The 16,813-nt window shown below is 37.9% G+C and overlaps 1 long non-coding RNA gene across 2 annotated transcripts; it reads right to left on the bottom strand.

Annotated features, from left to right (window-relative positions):
- Nucleotides 1-13,836: 13,836 nt before the first annotated feature.
- On the bottom strand, nt 13,837-16,813 carry LOC145017957 (uncharacterized). Of its 2 annotated transcripts, none has more exons than XR_013666750.1 (9): nt 16,246-16,813; nt 16,031-16,169; nt 15,650-15,920; nt 15,365-15,571; nt 15,176-15,277; nt 14,954-15,090; nt 14,630-14,878; nt 14,378-14,533; nt 13,837-14,309 (listed from the first exon to the last, which is right to left on the bottom strand). It is a non-coding gene; the product is annotated as an uncharacterized LOC145017957 (long non-coding RNA). The 2 variants fall into 2 exon arrangements; XR_013666749.1 differs by having other exon boundaries at nt 15,173-15,277.

A 16,813-nucleotide genomic window follows, 5' to 3' on the forward strand; every position in this document is an offset into this window, starting at 1 on the left:
CAATTTCAAATGTACAAGAGTAGAAAACTTTTACTCTTACATTTGTCAAGTGTTTTAAACCTTCTTTAAGACATGTCACTCAAATTACAATCTTGGAGTATGACTCTAAGACTTGTATTGGAACGAAGTATGACTCATCTTCTTGATTTAACCATTTCAACAATTCAAGATCCCTTCTTCTTAGTCATAAGAATGCACTAAGACTTCCTTAGAGAACTAATTTTGATATGGTTTCTTAATCATTAAGATGATCACAAAACTGATACTAAAGTACTCTCCCATCTTTTCAGATTTGAGGAACTTTTATCCTTCTGCCTAATTTGATTCTTCTTATTCGCTCTATGCCTTGGAACCTTTTCCAAAGTCTCAGAGTTACACTTACGCTTGTAAGTACAATCATATTTACTAAGCTTTAGTAAACTATGACGAATAGCCTTATATCTTTTGTGGTAGACTTAATCAGTGCACATGACTATGTACTCGATCCCTTAGTCCATTACTTGACTCACACATCCATGTGAACAAGTAATTAGTCTTAATTTTTTTTCCAATACTTGAAAGTTCTCATTCATCATGCTATACAACTTGCATGATTCCAAGTCCCGGTCCAATTGAGACTTTGGATGATGAGAATCTTTCCTTATTTGGTAAATTTAGACATTACCACAAATGAAAGAATCAATTTCATACTTCCACTCTTGCTATTAATGGAATCATATAAGCAACAATTTTTCCTCAAATGCCATTGTAAGGATATTTTAAAATAACTAAAATAAAAAATTTCCTTTTATTTTAAAACTATACGGAAAAAACTTATCCTTACAATCCATATGAAAACTTGTTGTTATCTATTCCTAAGCAATATCTCATAACTCCTAAGAAGTAGGTCAAGAATCCGATCTTCAAACTACGCGATAGAAATCCATCTATGCGATCAGATTCAGCATATTCTTTCTTTAAGTTCCTTTACTTTTCTTTGATTCTTAAAACATTACCATGTGACCCAGTCACATCATGTATCAGGAATCTCAGAATAGAAACTTAACAGAGTTAGATTAGTGGACTTTACCTGAAGTAGAGTCAACCTTATTGACTTTAACATCCTTAGGTAAATTTGGCAGCTTCGCAACTAATAACCCTTTCTTTGGCAATAGAAACATATGGACCCTTTGATAATAGTATACGAGACTATTACAGACTTAGCATTTTCTCTTTACCATTTGGTCAACCTAGTTGACTATGTTCAATCTCTTTCCTTGGGAAGAGAATGCTTTTTTCTGTATTTCCTGTGTCACTATTGTCAACGTCCATAAAGTTTTAGGAAGTTGATCTTAGCAAATAGATAAGATCATTAAGGGTCTTGTCATAGTCTGTTTCATAGGTGTTCCACAGGAACTCACTATATGACTTAGAAAGTGATTGAACCATCAACTTTCTCAAGACTTTGACACCCAACTCTCCCGGCTTGTCAATATGTGACTACATCTCCAAGATGTGACCACACCTAGACCTTCACTTGCTAATAGGGCTCGAGTGACCTTAAACTTTTTAAGAACTTGTGGGGTAGGGAGAATAATTGGAGGAGGTGAAAGAAGTATGATTTCCATGGGACATCATCTTCATTTAGGAAAGCTTGTTTCAAGAGATTTGGGAAGATCATAAATGTCTAAACTAGACATCTTTTGGGAGATATTCAAGATAGTTGATTTTAAAGTCCTTAATATGACACCCAATATGAAATATTAAGGCTAGGACCCAACAGACTATTTTATAACTTAGAAGAGGTATGCCGTAATCAAGCTATAAAACAATTTGAAGGTAGGTGAATGACGATTCACCAATTTCCACCAAGATAAACGAAATGTATTATTAGGTTTTAATTGGTTTTGAAACTCCTAGATCTTTGAGATTCATTGAACTGTTCAATGGCATGTTTCAATCTCGAGTGTGCCCTTCAGGTTTTGTGACTGGGATGCCGAGGATCACAAAACAAGGTGTGAAGTAACCATGCAAATTACTTGGTACCCTTAAGTGTTTACCCCTCAATCGATGTGTCGGTTAACCACACACGCTCCATCGATACTATGATAAATATTAAGTCACCCTTTACCTACCTTGTTAAGTCCAAGTTAGTGTGCCAGTTAACCACACACGCTCCACTAACGACTTAGACAAAGTGTAAAGTGTAATTTCATGGATTAGCACCTTATTCACATTTTTCCTAAGTAACTAAGATTGGGAATTATTAAGAGTTTGGTTACTTAGTATTTATCATTAATACTTTTAATGAAGGGAGAATTATAGTCCTGTCAAACCCGTTCGGCTAACGACCCTCCACCAGTCAAGCAAGCGGTGGGTGAGAGTGGACACCCATTAAGTTGCCATTTTATAGGCAACAACCTTATACCCACCTTATAGACCGGCTTCGTGAATGAGGCGTACTAGCGGTAAGACTGACTTTACTCTTATACATATATATATTATTAACTTATAATATTATAAAGTATAAGGGTTGAATTTTAACTTTTAAAATTCTAAGGGCTAACTTGGAATTGAAGTATTCATAAGAGAAAACTTTACAAATTCCAAAACTTGAGGGCAAGTTTTTGAAACTATTCAAAACTAATTAATTCCATAACTTATGTGTTTAAAGTAGTTTTAATCCAAAAACTCTTCAAGTTCCATAACTTGAGGACAAGTTATGGAAGACTTTAAACTAATAAAAGAATTAACTTTTCTTTATTTTATAACTTATGGATTTAATTATGGTTACATATTTTATTTATTTATTTAATGAAGAGACTCTTGGTCCTCCATAACTTGAGGACAAATTATGGAGTCATAGCTCCAATTAATTAGAACTAGACTCTTCATTTTTGTAACCTTTGCCAATTTTATGAGTTTTATGAGTCTTTAATGTGACTCTTCATGTAACTTGAGGACAAGTTACACAAACACATTTTATACTCAACTCTTAGATTAAAATGGATTGAAAACAACTATTTCAATTAACTTTTCTATTAATCTAAGCAACTCATAAGAACAAGATAATTCAAATCAAACTTTTTCATGTAATTAGTCTAAACCTTTAAACCAATACAAAACATGAATCTATTAACAATTATCTTTGAAAAATGGATTAGCATGAACATTACCACATCAAAAAACAAGTTTATAAGTTCAAAAACAACTTAGGGTAATGTTCCTAGTCCATTTCTAGCCAAAAACCTCGAAGATATGCTGTCTGGGGTCTAACTCGTCGAGTGCATGAACAAAACTCGGCGAGTTGGATGCATTTTGCCTTGGACTCGTCGAGTTCCTTCGTGGACTCGGCGAGTCTGCTGGGTAGACAGCAACAAAACTCGATTTTTCAGCTTCTATTGCAAGTATAACAAGAAAACAAGCCTAGGCTCTGATACCACTGTTGGGTTATGAGCATTCTAACACTCCTAAGTGTACATGCAACCCTAAATACCTTGGATCTATGTTTTCTCTATTATACATGCAAATATGAATATCCAAGGTATTATCCTAAACTAGCATACAAAACTATCAATATAACAAGATAGAATACATAACTCTTTGATGGTGCTTGTCTTCATGAAGCTTGAGTGCCTAGTGCCCCAAGTGTGACACCTCAAATGGTTCACAATCATCAAAACACTTAGAATAACTTAGAGAGAATTCTACACTTCATGAAAATCGGCTAGCCCTTTCTTACTCTCACTAGTGGCCGATTTTTACTCAAGAATAAGATGCTTATATAGTTATACAATTAGGGTAAACCCTAATTGTCATGACTTTCCATTTCCTTGGATCCATGGGTTCAAATACACCATGGAGCATCCATGGAGCATTATATGAGTTTTGGCCCAACTAGATAATCCATGGAGCATTAGCCCACTATACAAGTATGGATGATTTACACAATCAACCCATATATTTAATTAGTCTTCTTTTGATCACTCAATTAATGCTAGATTAATTCTTGATCAATACTAATTAAATAATCTCATTATTCTTATTATTAATATACTAGAACTTATAATATATTAATAACCATAAGTGTGTTATTTCTCTCATTTAGTCTATCCAAGTGCATGATGGTATGCAACCCAAATGGACCATGCCGGGTCGGGTCAAGTCTTACCAATTATAGTTATGGACTTAGACATTAATCCAACACTTTTGTGGATCAATCGCTCACCTGGTGGAACGAACATGTGGAATCCATGACGCTCCCTGTAGCCAACTCTATGCCATGGGCAGAAATGAAAGAGATGTTAATGACTGAGTACTGTCCGCGAGGCGAAATACAGAAGATGGAGCAAGAGCTATGGAACCTCACTGTGCAGAATGCGAATATCGATGCCTACATAGCGAGATTTAGTGAACTATCCCTGCTGTGCCCGGGTATGATCACATCGGAAGGAAAGAATATTGAGCGCTTCATCTGGGGACTAACATCACCCATTCAAGGGAATGTGATAGCTGCGAACCCTGAAACATTTGACAGTGCGAAGAGATTGGTGAAGAGGTTGTATGATCATAACAACAAGAAGGGCGAGAAGCCAGTGGAGGCTGAGAAGAAAAAAGAGGGTGATGGCAAGAAAGGGAAGAACAATAAGAGGAAGGGATGTCAGGGCGCCGAGACCTCTAAAAAGCAGCAGACAGTGGCAGTTAACGCTGTCACCGCACCGGTTCCAGCCACACCACATGCTCCAGCCTCAGCTGCTTCAAATGCTTCAAGACCCTATTCCGGTAATCTTCCCAAATGTATTAAGTGCGGTCCCCATCATCACGGCGAATGCAGGGAACTCCATTGCACCAGTTGCAAACGAAGGGGACACACTGCAAGATACTACAGGACTTATCCTCCCCAGAATCAAAATCAGGGAAACAACCACAACAACAACCACAACAACCACCGCAATAACAACAACACCAATGCTGGCGGCCATAATGCAGGGCCTAGCCACACCTGCTTCGGGTGTGGAAGGACGGGGCATTTCCGCCGAGATTGCCCTAACAACAACAATTCAGGAAACAGAGGAGCAGGAAGGATGCTGACTATGGGCCAGGGTGAGGCAGTTCAGGACCCCGCAGTTGTGACTGGTACGTTCCTCCTAAACCACACTTATGCATGCATCTTATTTGACACCGGAGTAGAGCGAAGTTTCGTAAGCGAGAAGTTTAAACATTTAATAAAACAACAACCCCAGAAGCTAAATGAAACCTATACGGTGGAAATGGCCAATGGGAAAACCGAATCCACTGGGGAAATCTACATCGGATGTACCCTAACCCTTAACCAACACGTCTTTCGAATAGACCTAATGCCAGTGTCAATTAGGAGTTTTGATGTGATTATCGGCATGGATTGGTTAAGCCCCCACCATGCTGAGATTATGTGCCACGAGAAGGCCGTTCGCCTTCATCTCCCAAATCACGAAACCCTAGTAATTTACGGAGACAAACCCAGCATGAATCTTCGCCTCATCTCGTGCATCAAAGCACAAAAACATCTATGAAAGAACAACTTGGCGTTCTTGGCTCACATGGTGGATAAGACCAAGGAAGAGACTAACATCCAAGATATTCCGGTAGCGTGTGAATTTCCAGACGTATTTCCTGAAGATCTTCCGGGAGTACCCCCAGAGAGACAAGTTGAGTTCAGAATCGACCTCGTTCCAGGAGCAACTCCTCTCGCTAAATCACCCTATCGGTTGGCTCCTGCTGAAATGCAGGAATTGTCCAGCCAACTCAGTGAGATTCTGGATAAGGGATTTATCCGACCTAGCTACTCGCCATGGGGAGCTCCAGTGCTCTTTGTCAAAAAGAAGGACGGATCTTTTAGAATGTGCATCGATTACAGAGAGTTAAATAAACTCACTGTTAAAAACCGCTACCCACTTCCACGAATCGATGATCTATTCGACCAGCTCCAAGGAGCTAGTTATTTTTCTAAAATAGATCTACGGTCCGGATACCACCAACTCAAAGTCCGGGAAGAGGATATTCCTAAAACCGCTTTCCGAACCCGCTACGGACATTATGAATTCGTCGTAATGCCCTTCGGTCTAACAAATGCACCTGCCGCATTTATGGACCTAATGAATCAAATCTGCCGACCGTTCCTTGACAACTTCGTCATTGTGTTTATCGATGACATCCTCGTCTATTCTCGAAGCAAAGAAGAGCATGGCCAACATCTCCGACAAGTCCTAGCAACTCTGCGATCAGAAAAGCTTTACGCCAAACTCTCCAAGTGTGAGTTCTGGCTCCGTAGTGTGAACTTCCTAGGTTATGTAGTCAGCCAAGATGGAATCCATGTGGATCCCTCTAAAGTCAAGGCTGTTGAAGGATGGGCAATCCCGACAACACCTACGGAAATCCGTCAGTTCTTGGGTCTAGCAGGATACTATAGGAGATTCATTCAAAACTTTTCTAAGATCGCCAAGCCACTTACTTCCCTTACTCAAAAGGGCGTACCATTCAAATGGACAGACAAACAAGAGATTGCGTTTCGGTCATTAAAGCAAGCTCTCTGTAGCGCCCCTATACTATCTCTACCGGAAGGAACGGAAGATTTTGTAGTCTACTGCGACGCGTCAAATCAAGGCTTAGGTTGTGTACTCATGCAGCGTGGAAGGGTGATAGCTTACGCATCTCGCCAACTAAAGACACACGAAGTAAATTATACGACCCATGACCTGGAATTGGGAGCCGTGGTCTTCGCCTTGAAAATTTGGAGGCACTACCTGTACGGTACGAAGTGCACCATCTTCACGGACCACAAGAGTCTCCAGCACATCTTGAACCAGAAGGAGCTGAACATGAGACAATGAAGATGGGTTGAATTGCTAAACGACTACGAATGTGAGATCAAGTACCACCCAGGCAAGTCCAACGTGGTAGCTGATGCATTAAGTCGGAAGGAGTACTCTAATCGCCGTACGAAAACTCTCTCGATAACCATTCAATCTCATATGGCCACTCAAATTGCATCAGTCCAGTCGGAGGCTATGAAAACGGAAAATAGAGCTAGCGAGGCATTGCGCGGGATGGAGAAGAACCTAGAAACAAGGGAGAATGGGGTATACTACTTCATGAACCGTATTTGGGTCCCAAAAATCGGAGGATTTAGGGAGGCCGTTATGAAGGAAGCCCACAGGACACGATACTCCATTCATCCTGGTTCAGACAAGATGTACTTGGATATCAAAAAACACTATTGGTGGCCTAACATGAAGCCGGAAATTACGACCTACGTTAGTAAGTGCCTTACGTGCGCCAAAGTAAAGGTGGAATACCAGAAACCCTCAGGATTGTTACACCAACCGGCAATCTCTGAGTGGAAATGGGAGGGGATTTCTATGGATTTCATGACCAAGCTACCCAAGACGTCGGACGGATTAGACACCATATGGGTAATAATCGACCGACTGACGAAATCTGCCCATTTCCTGCCAATTAAAGAATCTTATAAGATGGAGAGACTGACGCGTTAATACATTCGAGAAATCGTGAGACTCCACGGAGTGCCAGTATCTATCATCTCGGATAGGGACAGTAGGTTCACTTCACGATTTTGGCAATCACTCCATAAGGCACTGGGAACTCACCTCGACATGAGCACAGCTTATCATCCTCAAACGGATGGTCAAAGCGAGCGAACCATCCAGACGCTTGAAGACATGCTCCGTGAATGCGTAATAGACTTTGGGAAGTCTTGGGATACCCACCTACCTTTAGTCGAGTTCTCATATAACAATAGTTATCATTCGAGCATCAAGGTGGCTCCTTTCGAAGCACTGTACGGGCGTAAGTGTAGATCACCGTTATGTTGGGCTGAGGTAGGTGACACCCAGCTAGTAAAAACACATACGTCGGACAAAGCACTAACGGGACTGGAGATCATTCGTGAAACCACAGAAAAGATCGTTCAAATCAGAGCTCGATTGCAAGCATCGCGTGACCGACAAAAGAGCGACGCTGATAAACGGCGAAAGCCCTTAGAATTTCAGGTCGGTGATCGAGTACTGTTAAAAGTCTTGCCCTGGAAAGGAGTTATCTGTTTTGGAAAACGGGGAAAACTGAACCCACGATACATTGGACCTTTCGAAATCGTCGCCCGAATAGGTCCGATAGCATACAGACTGCAACTACCCGCAGAGCTAAACGGTGTAGACCCCGTGTTTCATGTCTCTAATCTGAAGAAGTGCCTATCAGATGAAACCCTTGTCATTCCTCTTGACGAAATCGAAATCAATGAGAATCTACTGTTCGTTGAGGAACCAATCGAAATCATGGACAGGGAGGTGAAGCGTACTAAGCAAAGTCGCATCCCGATCGTGAAAATACGGTGGAACGCAAAGCGTGGGCCAGAATTCACGTGGGAATGCGAAGACCAAATGAAGCAAAAGTACCCTCACCTATTCTAGCATTCTCAAATCTAGCTTTCAAACAGAATTTCGGGACGAAATTCCCTCTAACGGGGGGATGATGTCACAACTAGAAATTTTGTGTCTTGTAATCACTACATTCAAGTAAGGGTTGAATCAAAAACTTAAGAGCATGTGTGATACCTATTATTATGACATCAAAAACTTCAATCAAATACATCATACAAGTACTACAAATGGTCATCGAGAAATTGGAAACCCTAGAAGTCCTCGTTTAAGTCCATTTTGGACTAGGACTTCCTTATTGGGCCCAAATGGACCAATAAGCTTCCAATTTGACTATCATGGGCTTAGAACCCTAATTAGGCTCTAATTGGACCCACAATCAGTTATTTTAACATTTTGGGCCATTGTGGGCCTAGAATGAAATGAATTAAAAGCCTTGATCCATAATTAACCTAATCTAGCTTAATGAAAAATAAAAATCACAATTTTATTTTAAAGGGCCAATGATCACCCAAACTAACTCTAATATTGGGCCTAGAGGCAAAAAGCCCAAATTTTCTTTTTCCTTTCACATTCTCGGCCCAAGGCCCAAGTCCAAGAAGAAATGGAGAAGTGTTGACTATTTGCATACCACCTCACTTATATCCAACATGTTTCCATGCACCTCTCATACTTCTAGGAGCATATCACTTCAAAGATCACTTCTTCTTTCCCTCTCACTCACTCTCGGCCGAAACACATACACACATACACAAATATCTCTCCAACTCTCTCAAGAACACTTCCCCCCCCCCCTCTCCACTCAAAAATCTCGAAAATTAGGAGGCTTTCAAGAGGATATTTCCACAAACTCTTCATCTAAGGTAAGGTTATGCTTGGATCTATGACTTAGATTCTTTGTTTTATCAAAAACTCTTCCTAATCCATGCAAAAATCGTGATCTTGCATCCTAGAAAACTCCATAAACTCGAAAACTTCATCAAGGGGTGCTAGGGTCAAAAATCACCAAGCTTTCTTCCATCCTTTCTTCAAAAACCGAATCAACACCCAAAGGTGAGCTTCATACCCCCTATTTTCTGTTTTTATGAGTTTTGTGGGGGGGGGGATACAAGTGAAAGTGTAGATCTATATGTGTTTTGTATGCCTTGTATGATTTCTATGCTTATATGTGTGATTTTGTGTGTTTATGATGTTGGATCTAGCCATAAACCTCTAAAAATCGAGATATACTTTATGTTAAATGATACTAGCATCAAATATAATTCTACATACAAAATGTTCCAAGAAAAATAGCTAAATGGTTTAATAACATCTTCTTTGGGCTAAAAACTCTTTTTATGGACATAAAATGTTAAAAATATAAGGTTAAAGGGCCCAAAATGACATATCACGAATTCTGATGGATGAGGAGTGTCAAAACAGTTTCAATAAAATATTTTCTGGAAATATACTCATTTGGAGGATTAAAAATATAAATTTCAAGCTTAATGGGCTAAAAATGACAATTTCGGCCCAATAGGGCCCATTATGCGAAATTTTCTGTTTTGGAGGGCCAAAACTGTGTTTTTTCTGTAAAACAGTGGACTACTAGTGTTACAAGTACTTTTCAAAGGTTTAAAATGCTTTTCAAATTTAAAAAGGACCAAAGTTGCAAAATTTTTCCAATTGGGGCCAAAATTGTAAAAATTGCGAAAAAGAGGGGTTATAATCGAGAAAACTGCAATTTCAGGAACTTAAACTGTTTTCAATGAAAAATATGCTGAAAAATATTAATTTCAATAATTTTTGGTGTCAAAATGTCAAGAAAAATGATTTAAGGACCAAACCGGAAAGTTATTTAATTAGAGGGTTGAAAAAGTAAATTTTACAAACAATGAGGGGCTGAAAACAGAAAACTTTCAAGGCTAATTCAATACACGCAACTTGATCAAATATTGGCACCGCGACTACCGACACAATACACAACAATACCAAAAATCGTTGTTAAACGAATTGATTCGGTCTCGAATCAATAATAATCCAAAACTACTAACACAACGATAACTCGACTCATACACGAAAACATTTGGTAATTGAATACACACGTGAGAGTGCACAGACGTCTACGCACCATCTTTGGGCCCCAAAGAGTAAAATCTTGTTTGTTGGGCGTGGCTAGCCCAATGACCTGATCTTAAGGCCCGAAGACTTCTACCTTACGAGTTGTTGGGTCTTACGTGACCTAACACAGCGTAAAAGGACTTTCAATGGCATTTATACTATTGGTCCCCAAGGGTCCTATGGTATTGCTAGTAAAGTCGGTATTTTATGCGAGGCGGGTCAAGGGCCCCTCGTACCTTTTTTATCCCCAACCGGTTAATGGAGTCATCGGGGTCTTCGTGTCCTCTTTCTCTTCGGATGTGGGATTACTCGAAGTCAGGGCGGTCGGATAACATGATTAGTACGGACGACGCCTACGGGATCGTTAGTATAGTTATAAACGGGTCGTTTGTGTAACGCGTGTTTATAGCAATTAATCATGCGCAAAAATAATCCGATGTCGCCTGGGATTAATGACTTCACGCGCTGCAACGGATTTATCTTTAACTTCATGGAATTCAAAGAATTAGGAAAACATCGGGTTTTCCTAGGGTTTTTTTTTTTTCAATACACACGTTTTTCAAAATGTACACAATTTTGATGAACATTTTTCTTACAACTATAGAAACAAACAAGCATACCTATGGATCTTCACCAACGTTTTCAAAAGCTCTTTTTAGAAAATATCGGATTTTCTGGTGGTTTTCAAAATGATACAAACATTGCTTTTCAAATACCGCTTATGAACTCACCAACATTTCACATGTTGACGTTTTTCAAAATACTTGTATTCTCAGGTAACCAGTGATTCAAAGGAAAAATGTACCCAGTGATGGCTTGCAGTTTACTTATTAACGAGTCGAACAATTTATTTTTGGGAATGAAATGTTTAAACAATGTACTTCATGTAAACTTTATCGGTTGTACTATATTAATGCATGGTGACGAATGTTGTTATGTTCCATATATATTCAATGTTATGGTATTCAATTAAGTCACGACAGCCTCGGACGTTTCAGCCGGCTGGTTCGGGGGTGTGACAGCTGGGTTGCTCGGTAAGCCGTGATAATTTTTATAACAAATATAACATATGATTCTCAATTTGTATTTGTTAATCAAATAAAAAATAATTGTAGGTACAAGCGTTCATCAAATATTGTAGGCCGACACTAATAATTAATGGTGGTCACCTAAAGGGTGAATTCAATGGTACGATGTTGCTCGTAGTGACAATGGACGGTCAAAATCATATTTTGCCTGTTGCTTATGCCATATGCAAAAGTGAATGTACGGAGACATGGTCCTGGTTTCTTCGAAAACTACGTGAATGTATAGGCAACGTGGAAGACCTTACATTCATATCTGATAGGGCTCCATCCATAGCGACGTCAATTGCAAATATATTTCCTCACGCCCATCATGGAATATGTGGTATCCATTTGTATTTCAACATTTCAATAATAAATGAGGTATATTAAGGTAAAATATAAACAACAAATATTTCTTACCTCCCAATGCAGCGCGATAGTCGTACACTGTTCGTATCGATTGATGGACCACTTCAATGATTGACGTTATTGGTAACTCATGCATGTTTGTTGTTAGCCAATTCAATCCAGTCGGAATGCTGATATATTTCACATTGAAACAGACTTTAGGAAAAAAGGCTCGAGCCCATTTTGCAATTGCAATATTTTCAAGCCATTGAAGATCATTCCCATTAACCTCATTTGTTAATTTGTTCAAACAAACATAAAATTCAGACACACTATAAGTTTTGCATGTCTTCCAGAACAAATGTTCCACAATGGTACTTCCTGTGGAAGCCCGAACTTTATCGGCTATACTTTTACAACAATACCCATGATATGAATCTGGGTATACTCGCTGAATGGCGTAGTATATGGAACGAGACATATGGCTTATGAAACCAACTTCAATAGTGTCACCTAAACATTCTTTTAACCTTCTCATGAACCAAATCCAAGCCTCGTCACAATCTACACTTCACAAAGCGAATGTTATGATCAAGGGTTCATGATTACCATCCAAAGCAACAACAACATACATCGTCATTATGTTGGTCCCAATAAGGGGTACAATACCAACAAATATTGTTGGTATCATGGATGTGAGAAAGGTAGTAATCTGCAAAAAACGATACCAACATTAGGCAAATATGAACTTGAAATAAAGAATAACTTAGTATAGAGATGGACATACCACACATCCCAATGCGACAAAACAAAATTGAAACCGGTCTCTCATATCTTTCTTAATGATTGTGAAAGAGTTATGATTAGTTCTTTGAAGATCATGAAAGAATATTGGTAGGTTTGAAAAACTTTTTTTTGTATACCTCATTGAATCCACTCATTTTTCCAATTCGTATATCTCAATGAACTAGGTGTCCACTATAAATGAATTTCATTTCAAGTCGAATGCCTGGGTAATTATTCGTTTTTAGAGTAGTCATTTTGAAAAGACAATACATTATGCAGGCTACAAAGTAGTCAAAGTAGGTAAAACAGTAGTCGAATACTGTCAAATAGTATTCAATTTGTCATACAACTTACACAAAAATACAGTTCGAAATGACAAGTCTACTATTCGAAATGACAATATATTGTGCAGGCTAGCAAATAGTAGTCAAAATCTATAAAACTGTAGTCAAATAATGTCAGTGTGGTTTTTGTTAAAAAAAAAAGTAGGTGTTGCATCTATATAAATAAAACTTTAAAAAAAATGTGAATTCTTATGTAAGGTTGGGTTTTCTAAAATGGAGTCAAACACCGAAGTGAGATGATTTAATTCTCAATTTTTGAATGTTGTAGTGTATCACTTTTAAGATGTGTGTTGTAAAGTTCTAATGTATCACATTCAAAATTCATTACGAATGAGAGAATTTTGCTTAACATAGAAATGTTCATCACGAAGTGCAATTTCGCTTAAAAACAAAACAATTACAATTTTCAAATATTACATGCTTACATAGGGACTTAAAACCACAATCTTAGGTTACTCCACATCTACTTAAAAATATAAGTAGTAGCAAATAATAGTCAAGTAGGATTACATAGGGATTAAAGAAAAAACAAAATGAAAAAGATTCACAAAGACATACAAAAAAATTACGACTGAGTGATTCAAGAAAAAACAAAATTTCCAAGTGATTTTCTAGATGTTTGAATTTAATAATTCTTGATTAATCAAGTAGTAAGTTTATGCATTTTTTATGAGTTTATCTATGTTAACCTGTTTTATATTTGCTTGTTTATTATTATTAATCTATATAATATATACTATTCTCTTTATATTTTGTTTAAGTTTAATAATTAGGGGAAATTTTGTTAACTAATCGTCATCAAACAGGACACATTGAATGTCACTAAAAACATACAACTCGGACTAACTCAAAATCGACTGTTTAGAAAATCCATAATATATCAAGGCCATCCTTTAACGACACTGAGTAGCAGCAACAACAAGTGTCATCGATATACCAATCGGTCGACCTGAAACAAGCTGCTCCATGAACATCAGCATAAACACACCGCACTCTCCATACATCCCCTCTTGTTGGGGTACGTCCGTAACATCTGTAACAGTGAGGGATGCTTTCTGAACAGGAAAACCCATGTGGTTCCAATACTTAATTTCCACCAGAATGCGGTCCATAAGCTCTTCAAACCGAACAAAATCAATAATCTTCATGGCGCCAAATAATTGGAAGCTGTCGTACAAATTCAATGCCAACGTGTCCATCCATAACTCGCCAAGTATCCAATGATGTGGGTTGATGCATATTGGAAAGTAAACCTGTTTTAACACACAACTGTTGCAATTAATTACAATTAAATTCACTAATATATTATTTCTTTACTTACACGGTCAACTTTCAGCCATGATTTACATCCATCCAATGGGTCAAATGGATTTCCCGTTGCACTTCCTGCCCACTGGAACATCTCAAACCCACCAAAAAAAATGACGATGGCATGATTGTCCATCGAGCATCGTTCGATCTCCGCTCATTCAAAAGCCTTCCCCATAGGTCAACATGTTGCATTTAAATTTAATTGAAAGATAAGTATCATGTAAACTTTTTATATTATAAATATAAATGAATGTCTTCATACCGCTTCTTCTAAAAATCCCATTTCAGTTGCATAAAAAAGCTGATCCCAAAACCTTGCTTCCATTTTTTCATTGTGCAACCGATGTTTCAAAAAAACAGCCAGGTTGTTTGCCATGTATAGAGCAGGAGCATTACAACCCGGATTCACATACGGTTCCAAAAAAAGTGCCGAGGGATCACTGACAAATACGGGGGGCGGTTGTGCGTTGTGTATTACCCCACATGTACGATATCGGGGGGCATTTTGAACCTACATTATATATGTAGTCAATAATTATCCATATAGTAATGAAATTGCAGTAAATATAATTTTTACCATACTTACCGAAACGTAAGGAGAACTAAGATATTGACAAGGTTTCAATTGCCTAACCGGACGACCTTCTTTAACAGCAGGCCTGGGTACATGATTTTCCGCATCCACAATGTCCCTAGCAACAACCTCCTTTTTTTTTTCTTCTTCTACAAAAAACATATTCATTTTTTAATATACTTTGAAAAAATAAAAAATTTAATAAAAAAACAAAAGAAAAAAAATAACCACCACCGCGATTTGTTTTCTAGAATGATCCCCTGGTGAATTACCAACATGATCATCCTCGTTAAGTGGATTTGATTTTTGTGGACTATATACCACATCCTCATTCCCCTACATTTAAAGAAAAAAATACTTAATAAAAAGCTTCGTTAAAAATTTAAATAATATATCATATATATTATTAATTGATAGTAATACCTCAAAAGCGTCATTAAAAGACTGTTCCAAATCATCACCGTCTCGAGTACCACCTTTATTTTTCATTCCTCGGATTTCTTCCTCCAAAGATTCAAGTCTTGCTATTATTTCTCGCGCGGTCTTTTTGGTAATTTCCAACGTATGAGTTCGTTCGGTAGACTTGGAAGATTGGCTGTTTCCACAGCTTGTTTTTGACAAAGATGCCCCCTACGTAAATTTTTTCATATATCAATAACACTTGAAATTTTTTATTATACTAAATTATGCTTTTACAAAGTTACTTACATCATTAGCGTACAAAAGATGGGGCTTCAGACAATTCACAATTCATACTAGAAATATATGACATATAATGTGGAGTAGAGGCCTCGGCATCTGAGGCAACCATCTTTCTTTTCGATTGATGCGCCTCGTCCTGATCAACATCGAAAAGATCGCAGACTTTTACCCAAGTTAACCTTCTAATATGAAACCAGTGCAATATACACGGATATAAATAATTTTGTCGTATCGCACCATTTCCCCGGATTGCTGGAAGCATCTTTCATATCCATATCTTGTAATAAATATAAGTTAATTTATAAGAGTTAGCAATAACTAAAATTTTAAAAATAAAATAAAAACCGATAAATTATTAAATATATTTTTTTAATTAGTAAAACATACATTCAACGGAATAACAAAACCCGATAGTGTGTACACAATCGCTTTTGTTGGATGGTTGGACATATAATCTTCAAATTTCTTAAACATACCCGACAATTTAGGGTATGTTTTACTCCATAGATAACTCCCCCACGATAACCTATATTATAAGAAATAAGTATTATTTAAATGTATAAAAATTAGTATTTTATTATAAATGTTAAATTGACAAATACCTATTCCATCGATCCAGTTTCTCCACCACCCACAAATATTCCTTGGTGACTTTATCATTAAGCTCATTTCCCAAAAAAACCTTGATTGAGGATATATAGCAAAATGGCACGAACATCGTCTTGAGCCGATATGTCATTGAACCGTTGATTCAAGATAAGAAGCTCTAAATCTTCTACAACTAAAGAAGTGTTCGTGCGATATGGGAAGACTCTGGACCGAAATGTATTTTCACCATAACCGTGTTTATACATGGTTGAAAATTCGATCATTGAGTTAGGACACCGATCCATGTAAAGTCTGGTCACCAGACAAAACTCCTCCAGCCCAAATGATAGCGTACGTCTAGAAAACCTAAAATATAGGTGTTTAGCTGCGTCCGTTTCAGCAATAGGACGCAACATATGTAGTAACATCCCATGAATAAGAAGTCCATCTCCGGACTGAGCTGGTAAGTCCAACAAGTAACTAAAGCTAGTTGTTGAAACAGATCGCGTACGGATCCATTCAAGCGACTCAAAACTTCATGCAATTTATGGCATGAAGCTTTGACAGATAAGTGACCCATCA

Source organism: Lactuca saligna, chromosome 9 (assembly GCF_052625555.1).
Source record: "Lactuca saligna cultivar CGN05327 chromosome 9, ASM5262555v1, whole genome shotgun sequence".
In the NCBI taxonomy this organism is placed as follows: domain Eukaryota; kingdom Viridiplantae; phylum Streptophyta; class Magnoliopsida; order Asterales; family Asteraceae; genus Lactuca; species Lactuca saligna.